Genomic DNA, 14,600 nt, shown 5'->3' with positions numbered 1-14,600 from the left:
AATTCAAGTGCTTGACACATTTCTAGGAGCTTAGTCTGGACACTTGTAGATTTGATAGGTCTTGTACCAGGGAAGTCCAAACTAAGCTCACAGAGTACTGAATTATGACAAATCTACTATATCACAGGCTGGTATAGTGAAGGCAACAGGCACATGCTAATTCAAGTGCTTGAGACATTTTTAGGAGCTTAGTCTGGACACTTGTGGATTTGATAGGTCTTGTACCAGGGAAGTCCAAGCTAAGCACATAAAAAACTGAATTATAACAAATGTACTATATCATCGGGTGGTATGATGGAGACAACGGACACGTGTTAATTCAAGTGCTTGATACATTTCTAGGAGCTTGACCTGAACACCTGTGCCCTGACTACTATACTACTTGTCAGATTTTATAACAGAGAAGTCCAAGTTAAGTTCATAGAACACTGAACTACGATGAATTTACTATATTACCTAGTGGAATGGTAAGCGTAACAGCTACATATGAATTGAGATTTCTAGGAGCTTGTCATGGACACATCTGACTTGACAAATAACTATTAGGTTGTCCTAAAAGTTTCTTTCGTGAGTTGCATTCAATTATTTTCTGTGGCAGTGTTTATATAAATAGACAATCTAATTTCTTAGACATTGATGCTGTAACAATAATGAAGCGAAATGAATTGTACACAATTTTGTAATGTAACATAAAACATAAAATATTGTGTATGAATTAATTATTAATAAAACGAAAGAAACTTTTAGGACAACCTAATATAATACTTAATACTTAATACTTAAACTGGGAAAGTCCAAGCTAAGCGCATACAGGACTGAATTACAATGAATTCAGTATACCGCTTAGCAGAGTAGTGAGTAGATTATGCATATATTAGTACAACAATACATTGTGAATACGTGACGATACGAATTTCTTTTCGATTTTCAAATATTTTCAAGAGTTCTCTTAGTTTAGGATAACGTCATCTATAGTGCCTTATCGTAGTATCCTTTGTCACTACAGCTTCGATAGACGCTTTCATACGGTGTCCAGAAATAATAACTGGCTGTTTAATCGCAAATTTAAAGAAATGATTTAAATCACCCCATTACTTATAAAAAAAATAGTGCGATTTTTCATTCATTCATTATTCTTTTATATACCTAGAAGATAAACGCTGGATACTAATGACATTAGGGCTCTGTATAACCGTTACAGAACAAGCATCACTGCTCGCCACTTTAAACACTTGCACTATCGTCAAATATGCAAATTAGCGAATTACCGAACTGCCTTATCGGTTTAGTGAAATAAAATATTTTTTCTCCAGACTGACCTTGAATAACCTCGAACCAGCGGGTCGTCGTACTTGCTTTAAAAGTCTCCGTTAGAGAATAAATACAATTAAACTTTACGGGCCCATTAAACAGAAGTTGATGACCTTGAAAGGTCGTTGTTTCCAGTCACTTAAAACAGAAATAATACTGCGCGCCGAACGTTCCCAAAGAAACCAGGTAACGATCGGTTAATTATATCCTCCTTATCACTTTAAATAGAAGAGCTCGATTCAAGTCGCCTGTGTCAAGTGTTTAGCTCTATATAGTGTCTAAGAAAAATTGTTAATATGTTAAACTGTCCATGTATAGCTAATATATATTTCATTTAATGCGTAAATGCATATAAATTTTTAGCTATTAAAGCATGACTCTGAACATTAAACAAATTAGTTAGAATGTGAAAAATATCGAAAATTCGCAACCCAAAATATAATATAATACGAATATAACATTTCTAATACGAATGTAATATTCAGAGAATTAAATTCTACACGAAAGTTTGAAAAAACTTTTAACTATCCAGCTTTGTTTCATTTCTCTCTCAGTTTCAATTAATTTATTTTTATTGGCAGGTACCTGTTTCTCCTAATTTGCCTTTTTTTTTTTGCTGATTTCTGTTTCTGTTCCTTTCCTTTTCATTTTACCAAATTATACATGATTCGTCAGCAAATATTGTGACGCAATCATCTCTGTTAACTTTCAACAGATGTCCATCGGAATTGTAGACATTTTCAACAGTGTATTACAAAATTGGTAAATATTACTTAATTAATGACTCAACACTCAAACTTAAACGCCTATAATTTCGGAAATATTACAAACTTGAAAATCTACGTTCGATTATACTTGGAATATGAAAACATCAGAGAATAAAAGCAAATTGTTTCTCAAAATTTGAAAGTTGAACAAGTTTTAAAACATTTTTTATTTGTTAACACTAAACCTACCAATATTCTATTTGTACTGCGCGTTGTCAAATGACTGAACTTAAATGCATTTCCTTCAATTGAATGCAAAAATATTTCACGTAATACCGAGTTAAGTCTCTCTTTATGCAAAAATATTTCACGTAATAAGAGTTTGAAAACGGTCATTTGACCAGTTGCGGTAGGTTCAGTGTTAATATTTCCAAAATACATTGTTAGAAAGACATATCTTTAATCTCTGGTGTCATAGGCGTTTAAGTAACGCTTACACGTTAAAATATTAATAATTTGTATAAAAATGAACAGAGATTGCGTTCACAATAAACCCTGGTCCAGTTACTAGACTCACCCCGTATAAGTATTCTCCAATAAGCAGTTTCGTTATTGAGTTTTTTCCCCTCAAACATTATAATAAAAGAAGAAAAAGTGGAATTACTCAAATAATCTATTTTATACATTTGTTCTTACACAATATCGCGACAATTTCTAAAGTAGCAAGAAGAATATTTTTTTAAATTTATAATCGTTGCAATTTGCGCATAATTTTACATTCAATTCGTGAAAATGATCTTTCACTAGAATATAATAATTATTTCCAACGGTATACAACACTCCTCGCGAACTAAATCAAATGTATTCGAACGTGTTAGTGAACAGCTAAAATTCCCAACAAGTTTTACTCACGTTATTCGGCGCAAGATGCAAGGAACGAACAAAAAAAAGTTTCGAAGTTACCCGTGACGATATTCGACCAAATAAACGATCGTTCGTTTCCACGTACGAGGAATAGTTGCAAATAGCAGCACAAGGCTCCAATTACCACAAAGCAATTAACGTTTCGCTAAACGTTCTTAAAAGTGCTAAAATTCCGCACTGATCGAACACACGCGGAGGTACTCGAATAGACGTGTCTCTAGTATTTGCGGTTTCATCCCGTGCGTAACACACTAAAACTCTCGCAAACGCGAAAGTGCCAAAAAGAAAAAAAGGATTCACACTCAGGTGGTAGGAACCGTAACTATAACCACGACTAACACGAATATTTTTAATTAGATGAACGACCGTACGTGTGCTATCATGTGGTGTGATAATTAAACGATCGCGAAGAGAGACTTTCCTCCGATATCAAACCAGAACGTGACCAATGGCAGTCGAATATCTGAGGAATTTAAGATGGGAATAACGAGGAAGCGTATACAAACATGTTATTCCACGCAAGATCGGCAACAAAAAATAACAAAACTCTGGCAACGAAATGCGTAAGTTGGATTGTATGGGAAAAAACAACTTTTGTCTGAGAACATTTCGACTTTCGGTGACGAACTACGATCCTACTGGTACGTACAAGAGGAAAACTTGACCGGGAAACTGAGCTAATTCGGAAACATGATAAATACACCATTTAACCCATACCGGTCCAAGTTGTCAACTCGTTGATAGCCGGTCGAGTTTAACTTTTGTTTAGAAATAGAAAGTACGTTATCGATGGGATTAATCAAAAAATACTTTTATTTATTTTAAGTATTAAGCGTAGAAATGAATTCTGTGGCTTTCTAAGATTGAAGCGTTAATTTATAAAGAGAGACCATACAACTTTTAATTTTCCCTCAGTCACACATTCCAAGAGAGTACATATAGTAGGAAAACTAAATGTTGAAACAGTCTGTGTGTTTCGTTACTACTCGTAGGATAAATATTTCTCTGTACAGTTACAAATAATTGAATGGAAAGGCACAATATTGATTTCTACATCGGACGGTACACTAGTTTCTCATTGTATGAAATCGCGTTATAGGAAATAGTGCTACGATGTAAGAATTTCCCTTGTATAACATGGGCGCGTTGTACGAAAGTTTACTGTATTTTTCTTTTCTGGTCTCGAATCGCCTAAAAGCATTACTTGAACTGTAACGCCAAACTTTGCCTGCGCCTGGGAGGAGACTTGGACTAAACACTAAGGATTAAAGAATAATTAGTAGCCTGCGGGTACTATCATGAGCAAATTATCGTGCCAGATGCGATTAACATTCAGCCAGAGATGAGTCAGCCATTCGTTTCAGACAAAAACAATCGTTTTTTATCAGAGTTTAATTAATGGCAATAAATAGCTGTGTACGCAGGATGTTTCCTCTAGTTTGACGATTCAAAATATAGTAAGATCCTCGATTACAGCAGGAAATTGAAGCGAAAACTTCTGCAATGGCCAAGGTGTGGCGGCACTTCCTATATTCGCCCCTAGAGGGGAGAACGACCGATACCTTTCTCACAAGTCCTTGATTCACATCCGATTCCTACAGTATGCCCCCGTTTTAGCTCAACAGACCTGAATATCTCAACAACCGTTAAAGATATGATAAAATGATTGTTATGAAAGCTCGTTGGTATAAAAGGGGAAATGGTACGGCGTAAATAGTCTTTTTTTTTTGTAGGAAATATTTTTCCTGCAGACAATTCGCAGGGCACTTACTTTGATTTCAGGTTGATGGTGTATTACTAACCGTCATCAATACTGTTATTGGTTATCAGAGATATTATATGATTTCGTATGAAAGAATTAAATTAAATTGTTTGAACACATATTTATTCGTGATATGATAGTATTTTTAAAGATGTATTCAACAATGTTTCGAATGAGGCCCATGGCATAATTTCGTGATTGTTACAGATCGATATAAGTCTCTTAAAGATAACTAACCCCATACCAGAAGATTGGAATACTTTAATTGGGTAAACACATACCAACGAAAATTTCATTTTATAAAAATTCAAATTTTCAAGATTTCTTTGGGATATATTATCTTTTTATTATGAATGGTGTTATAGTGCAACACTCTTAGGACGCAATGAACTGTCTTGGGCCTGCTCGGGCCTCCTTGGGCCTTCTCCGATTCATACGTCTTTGCGACCCCTTTTATAGGGATGTCTAATTCTGAGCGCGTGCGTCAAACTTGGACAGTCTGCGCATTGCCGCCAATAATACGCGGTAATAACGTCACATAGGTGTAAATGAATGATGTGTGAATTTATAAAATACCTACATAGGCTATTCTTATATACTTATCGAAGTAGACAAGTAGAATGTTACAAAAACTAACACTTTATTTACCGGGAGCCTATTTATAGGCTTTTTAATTGCAGTATTTAGCTATTCGAATTTATTTACTGTGTTGATGGTTGTCTACTTACAATGATCAGTGTTTGGAAACAAACTTGGCTTTCAATGTACCCGGTAACAGTATGGAGAAATTATTGTCAGCCAAGATTGGCATATGATAGTGTAGAAAATCTTTTTTTGAATTAAAGACTGTTTCTAAATAGTCCGGTAGATAAAGCGTTAATATTAATGACACTATTAGCTACTAATTTCCTATTTGATCCTTTTGGCTCCTGACATTAACCACATACTAGTTCTACTTAATCTACTTTCCCACATACTTCCATTTATCTTCTGTAATCAAAGGATGCAGAGCTATAATTACATTTTTAATTGAAAAAATAAAAAATCGATTTTTTCAAATCAACTTATATGTTTGATTTTGGTAGATTTTTTATGTAATAAATCTTTTATAGGATAGTCAACGACTTTAAGCATAGGAATTAAGGAAAACTACAAAAAAACGTACGTTAAAACTGCTGCAAACTTTTTAATTTGTGGTCAGAGCTTAACTTTGGGTTACTTCTTTTTGGATTAATTATATATTTTTAATCAATTCCTAATTCCATTAGAATGGTCAATATACATTTATAGATATCGAGAATATATGACATATTTTTTATTCAATTATAAGTTTGAGATTTATCTCAGGAGTAAACTTTACAAAATAAATATATTTTGAATGTTTTGATGTTGCGAAAATACCCTCACGAATAAAACAAATAAATGATTAACACAAGATTATTTGTGATTGAAACAAAACAAAAAAATACTGTAGTCTGAATCTTAAAGAATTCTGGAAATTAAAAATTCTATTAGAAAAACAGTCTTCTTAAAAGAACGGTGAAAACATTCAACTTTGGTAGCTTATATTTTTTAAACAATTTCGAAGATAGCACAACGATGAATTAAACTTGCATCCCTTTTCCAATTTCGTACGATCTGTAACACAGCTCGATCCAAACAAAATCCCTGACAGAATAAATCGATTGATTTATGAACGTATGGCGAGAATGATATGACTGAAAACATTGGCAATTTATTTAGAAATTATCTGCGTAATAAAATGCTTCGTGGAAGACCTTTCAGAGTCTTGTTTAAAATAGTAATTTAATCGTCGCCATTCATCAGAAACCCGCGAAGGTTTTCAGACAGTTACAAATCATAGAGGCATTAATGCCGTGTTCCTTGAAACTTGTTTACGCTTATATGAGCACGTATCAATATTCGTAAGCATTATTTCATGGTTAAAAGCGTCCCTATAAAGATAGTTATATTGACAAGAAAATTTTGCTATTTATAGAATAATATCTTTTCACGTCTAAATTTAGCACGTATTCGCCCTTCTTACAGATGAAACAAACAACAACAAAAATGTCTAAACTTACGATAACAATTATCTAACATTAACAAACATGCAAAAGTATACGAACGTTCGAGTGTTCCAAATGCAATCAATTCAATCCAGTTGTTCGCATATTCATAATGAAAATATAATCCTTATTGTCCCGTGAATATTTATAAACCATACGCGGTAACAATAGTTATTTCACTGGTAGCGTAAACAATTTGATTGGAATGATGCAACTTGAGTAAAAGTTTGAATCGCTCGCAATCGACTGATATCCATAGGTTTCACACGCGATTGAACATTATAAAATTTACATTCAGTGCGTGCAAGGAAAGCGCTGCGTTGCCGTTAATTTGCACGTTAAAGTAACATAACAGAGACTGTGTATGCGAATATAATGTGTACGATTACATTAGATTGTCAGAAATTGCATGATACCTGCGTACAATTATTTCAAATGGAAAAGTGTTTGCATGTACAGACTAAAACGTCGAGGAACCTGAAACTCAGGATTGGATCAACTTGGAAATCAAGACACCTTTCTTATCAAATATAATAACATGTATATATATATATATTTAATTAACAAACAGCTAAACTTGAAAATAGAACACTCAGAAAGAAACTTGAATCGTTCAGAATGTTTGATCACGCCTATCTACAGAACAATGGAAATGATTGAATCGTTAATACTCTATTTGTTCGAGATAAAGCCAGCAGGATCGTAAAATGTACATTTTCCCTTCTAGAATTCCTTCGCCTCGTAATTCGTATCTTAAATTAACTTTACTCCATACTTTTTATTGGATATGTAAAAGAAAATTAATTAAAATTAAATTACAATTAATACAGTTTAAATGTTTTCAAGATGAAGCCAAAAAAATGTTGTGACAATTCTTCTAAATAACAATTCATAATTGTACCCTTTTTCTACGCCTTATTAATCAAAATCTAAATGAACTGTATTCCCCACTTTTATATCATACATCGAAGAAAATTAATTACAAGATTTTATTGCATAATTTTGTTACGTGTTCCTAACTTAAATGCGTTCAAGATGAAGCCAAAAGAATTTTGTTACAATTTTTTTAAATACCAATTCAAAAGGTACGCTTTCCCTACGCCTTGTTATTCCAATTATAAATGAACTATATTCGCCCACTTTTATTGGATACATCAAAGAAAATTAATTACAAGACTTCGTTGCATAACTTTCTTACGTGTTCCTAATTTACATGTGTTCAAGATGAAGCCAAAAGAATTTTTGTTACAATTTAGAAATATCAATTCAAAATACAAATTTTTCCTTCACTTCGTTATTGGTAATTTAAATGAACTTTAATGAAAATTATTTACTAGATTTCGTTGCATAACTTGGTTACTTGTTCCTAATTTCCATGGGTTTGTATTATAATTTTTGGGGTCCAGACATTGTAAAATAATGTTACGCTTTCTTATGGCAGAAAAAAAAAAACTTTGCTGAACGAAGCGAGTGCCGCTCGATTCAGGAGCAATAAAATGAATCGTGGTTGCATTTTATCGAGGGAAAATTACGTTAATTGCATTCTAAAGACGCAAACGTGCACTGACCTGTCGTTGGTCCCCGCGACCCGTGCGAATAATGGTGGTCGGTGTCCACACACTGGGTGACACTACTTAGTTTCTGGTTTAGGCAGAGAAGGGCGGCCGAACGGAGGAATCTTCATGGGACGTTCACTATCATCGTGAGTCTTGAACTAGACTGTGCACAGGCACCGAAGAACTTGTTCCTTTCCCTCTTCCTTTTCTTTCAGTCCAACTCAAGCTGGAGGCGGAGGGACACTCGAAGGTTGCCTTCGGCTTCAACGAAACCAAAATGGTGAGCATATCGTGGCATCATAAATCCGGGGAGTCTTCGTTTCTGCGGTTCCCAAGGTCTCAGCTGGACCAGAAGTATGTTCTTCTAGTAGCTACGAGTAGTAAGCCAGCTGTATCTAGAAAGGAGATTAGTTCACCAGTTCTCGATTTGACCCATATTTTCTCCAATGTTATTTGCAAAATACGACTATCCCCCATTTGTATCAGAATCACGGTTACTTCATTAAATTCATTTATTTCGACGTAAAATAAAAATAAAAATTCAAGACAAAAAATATCAGTCCCTTCGAAAAATAACAAATATACCAAATGTACCAAAATTATATTTTATAATTTTAATATCGGGTTTCTCCACATATAACTTTTCTTCTCGTTTCTTATTTTTTAAGCATTTCTTTCGACGTGCCAATACCTGTGATATTTTAATCGAATTATACAACATAAAGACTATAATTGTTTGTCCCTAACTATTAGATATGATGTTTCAAAATTGTACGATTCAAAAAGGAATACCAAATTTTGATTTTCAAATTAAAAAGTTGAAACCACTGGCATTAATTATCGAGGAAATTATAATATTTTATGTTCAACTTGACACGGTTGACTGCTTTCTGTGCGCGAACAAAGGTGAATCCCTTTTTTTCAAGATTAATATTAGCGTTAACAAACAAAAAGTAATAGAATACGACGATAAAGTTTTGTTTTTAACAGATTTCACTTTTAGAAATCCATTATTTTGCAAACCGTATAAAAGTGAAATCATGTCAAAAAAGTAAGTACCGTGTAAATCTGGAGGAGAGTGGGGAGATAGGTGTATAAAAATTAATTTTACAGTAATTCTGATGACTTAATTAAATCTGCTTTCCGATCGAAGCTTTTGACAATATAACTAATACGATTGACTGGAAAGATACAGCGTTATGTTCAAAATGACGTCAAAACAATAACGTTGGTACACCAGCACAATTATGTAACAGTATAAAGGAAAGTAGATAGCGGTGAAATGGAGACATTTCCCTTTTCCTCTGCACAGCCATATTATCCTACTACTTATTTCAATCGAGAAAGTTATCAAAATGACAATTGAAAGTATCAAGCTAATAATATCAAATCAAACAGAAGCGTAAAGCTGGACAATGAAATTATTTAACAATTATTCAATTCATTTTCCATCCTTACAGTTCTATTTTATTTGATACTATTTATTTTCAATCACATATTTAATTTCACGAGCACGCAGATTCACTATAATATAGAAATAAAACTTTCATCGGGAAATCACTACACAACAATTCACTTTTCCGTTATTAATTATAATATAATATTGTTATATAAAGCTAATACCATAAGCATTCGTACTTTCTATGTCTATTGGTGAAATTTCTCTAAATTAAACGATAAGTTTGATGTTTACAAATAAATATTTAATTATAAATATATACACGTATAAAGTTTATTCGTGTAGATATTTATAGTACGACATCCATTTGCAAACATCAAACCTATCATTCAATACAGACTTTCTTTAATAGACATAGATGGTACGTATACTTATGAGACTTGACTGTATGCGTGCGTGTACGTATCTATATGTATATTATATTTTATATATTTTTTCATTTGTCTATATTCTCATGAATTACACCATATTTTTATTTGTCATAAATGCATAAACATTCGCAGTTTAGTTCCAGGTTCAGAAGATAAGACGTGCTTTCATTTAAGTTTCAATTGTTTTTCTGTATCTGTGAAAATATGAATTTGCATAAATATATCCGTAGTTTAACTACATAGTACATCAACGATAATACACATCTTATAACGTTTAGAATATAAAACACACTTTCGTTTAACTTCCAATTCTTTTACTCTACCTATAAAAGTATCAATTTACCCAAACATCCGCAGTCTACTGATAACTATATTTTTGCATTTATGCACGTTGTCATAGATTTCCCCATATCTCGATTCGCCACAAATGCACAAACATCCGCGGTCTAATTATAGTGAATCCGATCAAATATACAACACTTATGTCACTCGGTACAGGTGTATTTGCTTACATAAACGAAGGAAAAGGCGCAGGCCTATGGAGACACGGCAAAACTGGAGGCATGATCGTAGAAATCGTGCGTGTTTTCACTGCTCCCCGACTTACCGCAATGTGTGGCACAATTACATCCATGGACAGTCTATATCCTACACGTAGAAAGTATTCAAACGAGATTTATTTGAAAAATTTCTAATCGCGGCCCATCCGACGAATGCTTGTCGCCGATGTAGAGCGATCGTGTGTAAAAAGTTGGGTCGAGCTCGTAACCCGAGCATCGTCGTAGTCCTCTTTTGGTAGGAACCAGATGAGTTCACTTAGCGGTCCTGTGTTAGATGCACTTGGTCGTATAGCCAATAAACCATGCGAAACGGGGGGATAAAGGCCACAGGGTGGGAGATTCCTCCTTCCAGGACCTGTGTGCACCATCGGTTCTCACCTTTATCCGAACGAACACGGCGCCATGCTCGACCACCGGTTATTATAGCCGATATATGTAGTATTTTACTGGACCAGGATGCCCGGTCGAGAGTTTTCTTGCGTCTCTCGTACGATTTCCCAATTGTTTTTGCAATACAAAAGTCGTTCTCCGTCCAGGGCGTCTTGTTTCGTCGTTTTACATCCTCCTCTGTCCTCGCGTTGCCCCTTTTTTCTTTCCCGGCGGTTTCCTCTTTTTCCTCTCCTTAATCGTTATTCTACAAGTTGCTCGTTGCTTTTTATTTGGAAATGTACAGTGCTATTTTTAACCTGGGGTACTCTTCACCTTCGCGGTCTTGCTCCTTTCCTCGTGATTTTGCTTACAGAGAGGTCGGCGTTCCTCTTGTCTTGGGGTAAATAAAAATATGTTTGCGAGACTAAATAATAATCGTTGCTTCGAAACAACTTTTGTTGGCTGAATGGTGGCGACGACACTCTGTGTACACCTAATCCTCGATTTCTATGGTACCTTTTTTTTCCATGACTTTGTTACTACGCGATTTTCAAATTAACGAAATTCCGAAAATAGAAACTGTCGAAGGTAAAATTTACGTTGTGCGTGTATTTGTACAGTCATTTTTTTGGTTCGTTTGTTAACATTGACGTCACAGATGAAAAAGGGAATTCCCCCTTTCTATACAAAAAAAAAACATTCAATCGCGTTAAGTTTAAGTTTAAGAAAAATTGTTACAACTTTATCGATAATAAATATTTTTCGGAGATATTTGGAGGAAAGAAGCAAATTACTTGTTAACATTGTAATTTATATTTTTTGATATGCAATTATCAGGATGAATAACTACAACTTTTATAGCAGTTTTGTAATACGATTAAAATTTTACAGGTTTCGCCGTGTGGAAAGAAATTTAAGAAAAACAAGTGAAAAAAAAGTCATGTATGAATGAAACCGAAACTAACATTATAAAATGTATATTTTTGTGTTAACTAAGTGTTTAAAGTCACATGCACCTTTCAAGGTTATTAGGGACCACGTTTTGCCACGGTTTAATAACCATTGGTTATTTTACAAAATGGACTGATATTTTTTGTTTTTCATTTTGTATTTTACTTTTATTTCATCTTAAAAAAATAAAATGAATTTAATTAAATAAGTGATTAATTTTCCAAGTAAAAACCATAATAGGTGTACGAATTAATATAATATAGTCTTTTATTTAACTAGCTGCATACAAAACACAGATTAAAGTACGATCGAACCTAAAATCTCTTTCCATTTCTGACACTTTTGCAAAATGGAAGCTACTTAGTTCGTAACGATGCATATATCCATGTAAAACAAAATAATTGAATTAAAGGAAATATGTTTATTTGTACGATACGCGATAGAAAGAAAAATTAAAAACCGATAATAACAGTTATGCTTATTACCGATGCCAGCGTGGCTGGAAGTAATTGAGCGGATTCAATATTAGCTTGGTCTGGTTAAGAATAGCCACGATGGGAATCCCGTTTGACCACCTTGCGTGCCGGTTGCTTACTGACTAAATTAGGGTGAATGTTCCGTTGTACAAAAGCCATTGATATTATTTTGGTATCGACTGATAATCTTTGATTATTTACGCACGAATTCAAACCGTAACCAACCGCAATAATAAAATTTTGTATCATTACTTATTTCAATATTTAATATATTTGATTGATTGTAGCTTTTGTATTTAATATTTCTTATTAAAGGAAATGGAAGAAGAAATACTTATAGATAAATAATTTAAAAAACAAATGATAATTCGTAAATAAAAAGTTGGTTATACCGATTAAACGAACTAAATTTGTCTGTGTTCATTTCCATTGTGGAATTGATTACGTTTTATACCACCAAACGGTTAAACATGTGATTCATTATAGGCCTGAAAATATCTGCGTTTGCTAATATTTTTGGCGCCGACCCAACCATTTAATATACGAAAATTCGTACAGAGAGCAAACTTTTTAATTAGTATTGAATTCTCTACAAGTGCATTTTTTATTTTTGTTTGCAGTCTTCGGTCATGCGCTATTATTAAACGCAATTTTTGGCACGGTCATATCGGGCATTGTAGAGGAAAATTTAATAGGATTTTTGTAATCTTTTAGACAATTCTCTAAATATTTGTATTTTTTACTTTAACATAAAACATGTCTTGTACATACAAATATTAACCCTTTGCACTCTATGGCTACTCTACATGGTCTCTCATAATTATTTCACAAATATTCAAAGTTCAAAGGATTAACCCTTTGTGGTCCTGTATCGATTGAGGTTCGACAATAGTATACTGAAATCAGAAAATTTGGGCCGCAAAGGTTTAATATATTAAAGTAATCGTAAAGTTTGGAACGCGATAGCATCCCAAAACAAGTGAGATACCATACTGAAATTTTCAAGGTCATGAGCATCTGTTCACCCCTGGATCATTCAACATTAATCGTAATTAACAATGAAGTGGTTGTATCAGCACTCTAATCGTGATATATCGAGATCAAGTGACTATACCAATGAAACATTCATTTAATTTCGATTTCAAAAATCGAAAATCACGTTTTTGCCCGATTTCTCTTGTGTTATTACATACAAAATTTATATACAAATCTGGGCCATATTTTACAGAATTTGTATAGATTTTTTAATTGAGAATCCATTAAAAACAAAGATGAAAAATGGCAGTTTTGCATCGAAATCGTCATTAGCACTAAAATTATCTTCGTATCAATAAATAGATATTAACCTGATTTTTTTCAAATTTTTAACATTAGGAGCTACATTCTCAAAACCTTTAAACAACGATATTTTCATTACTTTTCGCTTGAAGAGAAACTTATTCGGAACATTGCTATATTTCTTTTTAATTACTACCTAAGTGAATAACTCTTTTAACTTAGGCTCCAGCCTCACTTAAAGTTCTTCTGTTTGTATCATTGTTCTATTTCTAACTATATGAAAATGATTAATATACGATTCCAAATATTTTAAAAATACTTTCGAATATATCAATCTAAACCTTAGATAAAAATAAGTTACCAGTTCTTTTCTTCGATTATGGTATTATTTAATATTTTCTACTTTAATTAATATACGACGTTGTTTTCCAAATCTCTCATTTTTCGCTAATGTCGATAAATTACAGTACGAAAACGTTTAATGTCCTTAATCCTCATCTTGAAATGTACCGAGCATACGATAAATAATAAATTATTCTTGGCACATGCGAAGATCATCCGATGGTACGGTTATCATTTGCACATTCATAACAAAATCGCTTACAGTTATATTAGTTTTTCTCGTATGCACTCATTGTGAACGTTTGTTAAAGTATTTGGAATTTTACATAAAAAAAGTTAGATAAATCTTATTTCTGCTGATAAAAAAAAACCTTAATTCTGTTTTAATCTTGCTTTCATCCAATTCTACCATGCAATACTGAACATGTATTGAAAAATATTGTGACGCAATCGACAATCGTCTCT

The 14,600-nt window shown here is 33.3% G+C and overlaps 1 protein-coding gene across 3 annotated transcripts in view; it reads right to left on the bottom strand.

The window, feature by feature from the left end:
• LOC128896133 (monocarboxylate transporter 13-like) overlaps positions 1-8,914 on the bottom strand; it is a 16,666-nt gene extending 7,752 nt beyond the window's left edge. The window contains exon 1 of one of the 3 annotated variants that reach the window (XM_054159359.1): positions 8,342-8,914. The gene's annotated coding sequence lies outside the window, so the exon portion shown is untranslated. Of the gene's footprint in view, positions 1-1,146; positions 1,235-2,930; positions 3,402-8,341 lie in introns of those variants that run through there. The other 2 variants (XM_054159364.1, XM_054159371.1) reach the window with 2 other exon arrangements.
• Between the last annotated feature and the right edge of the window lie 5,686 nt (positions 8,915-14,600).

Source organism: Hylaeus anthracinus, unplaced genomic scaffold (assembly GCF_026225885.1).
Source record: "Hylaeus anthracinus isolate JK02 unplaced genomic scaffold, UHH_iyHylAnth1.0_haploid 0, whole genome shotgun sequence".
NCBI classification, from domain to species: domain Eukaryota; kingdom Metazoa; phylum Arthropoda; class Insecta; order Hymenoptera; family Colletidae; genus Hylaeus; species Hylaeus anthracinus.
Note: the sequence above shows the minus strand (reverse complement) of the source record. Positions and strands in the feature narration are given on the sequence as shown.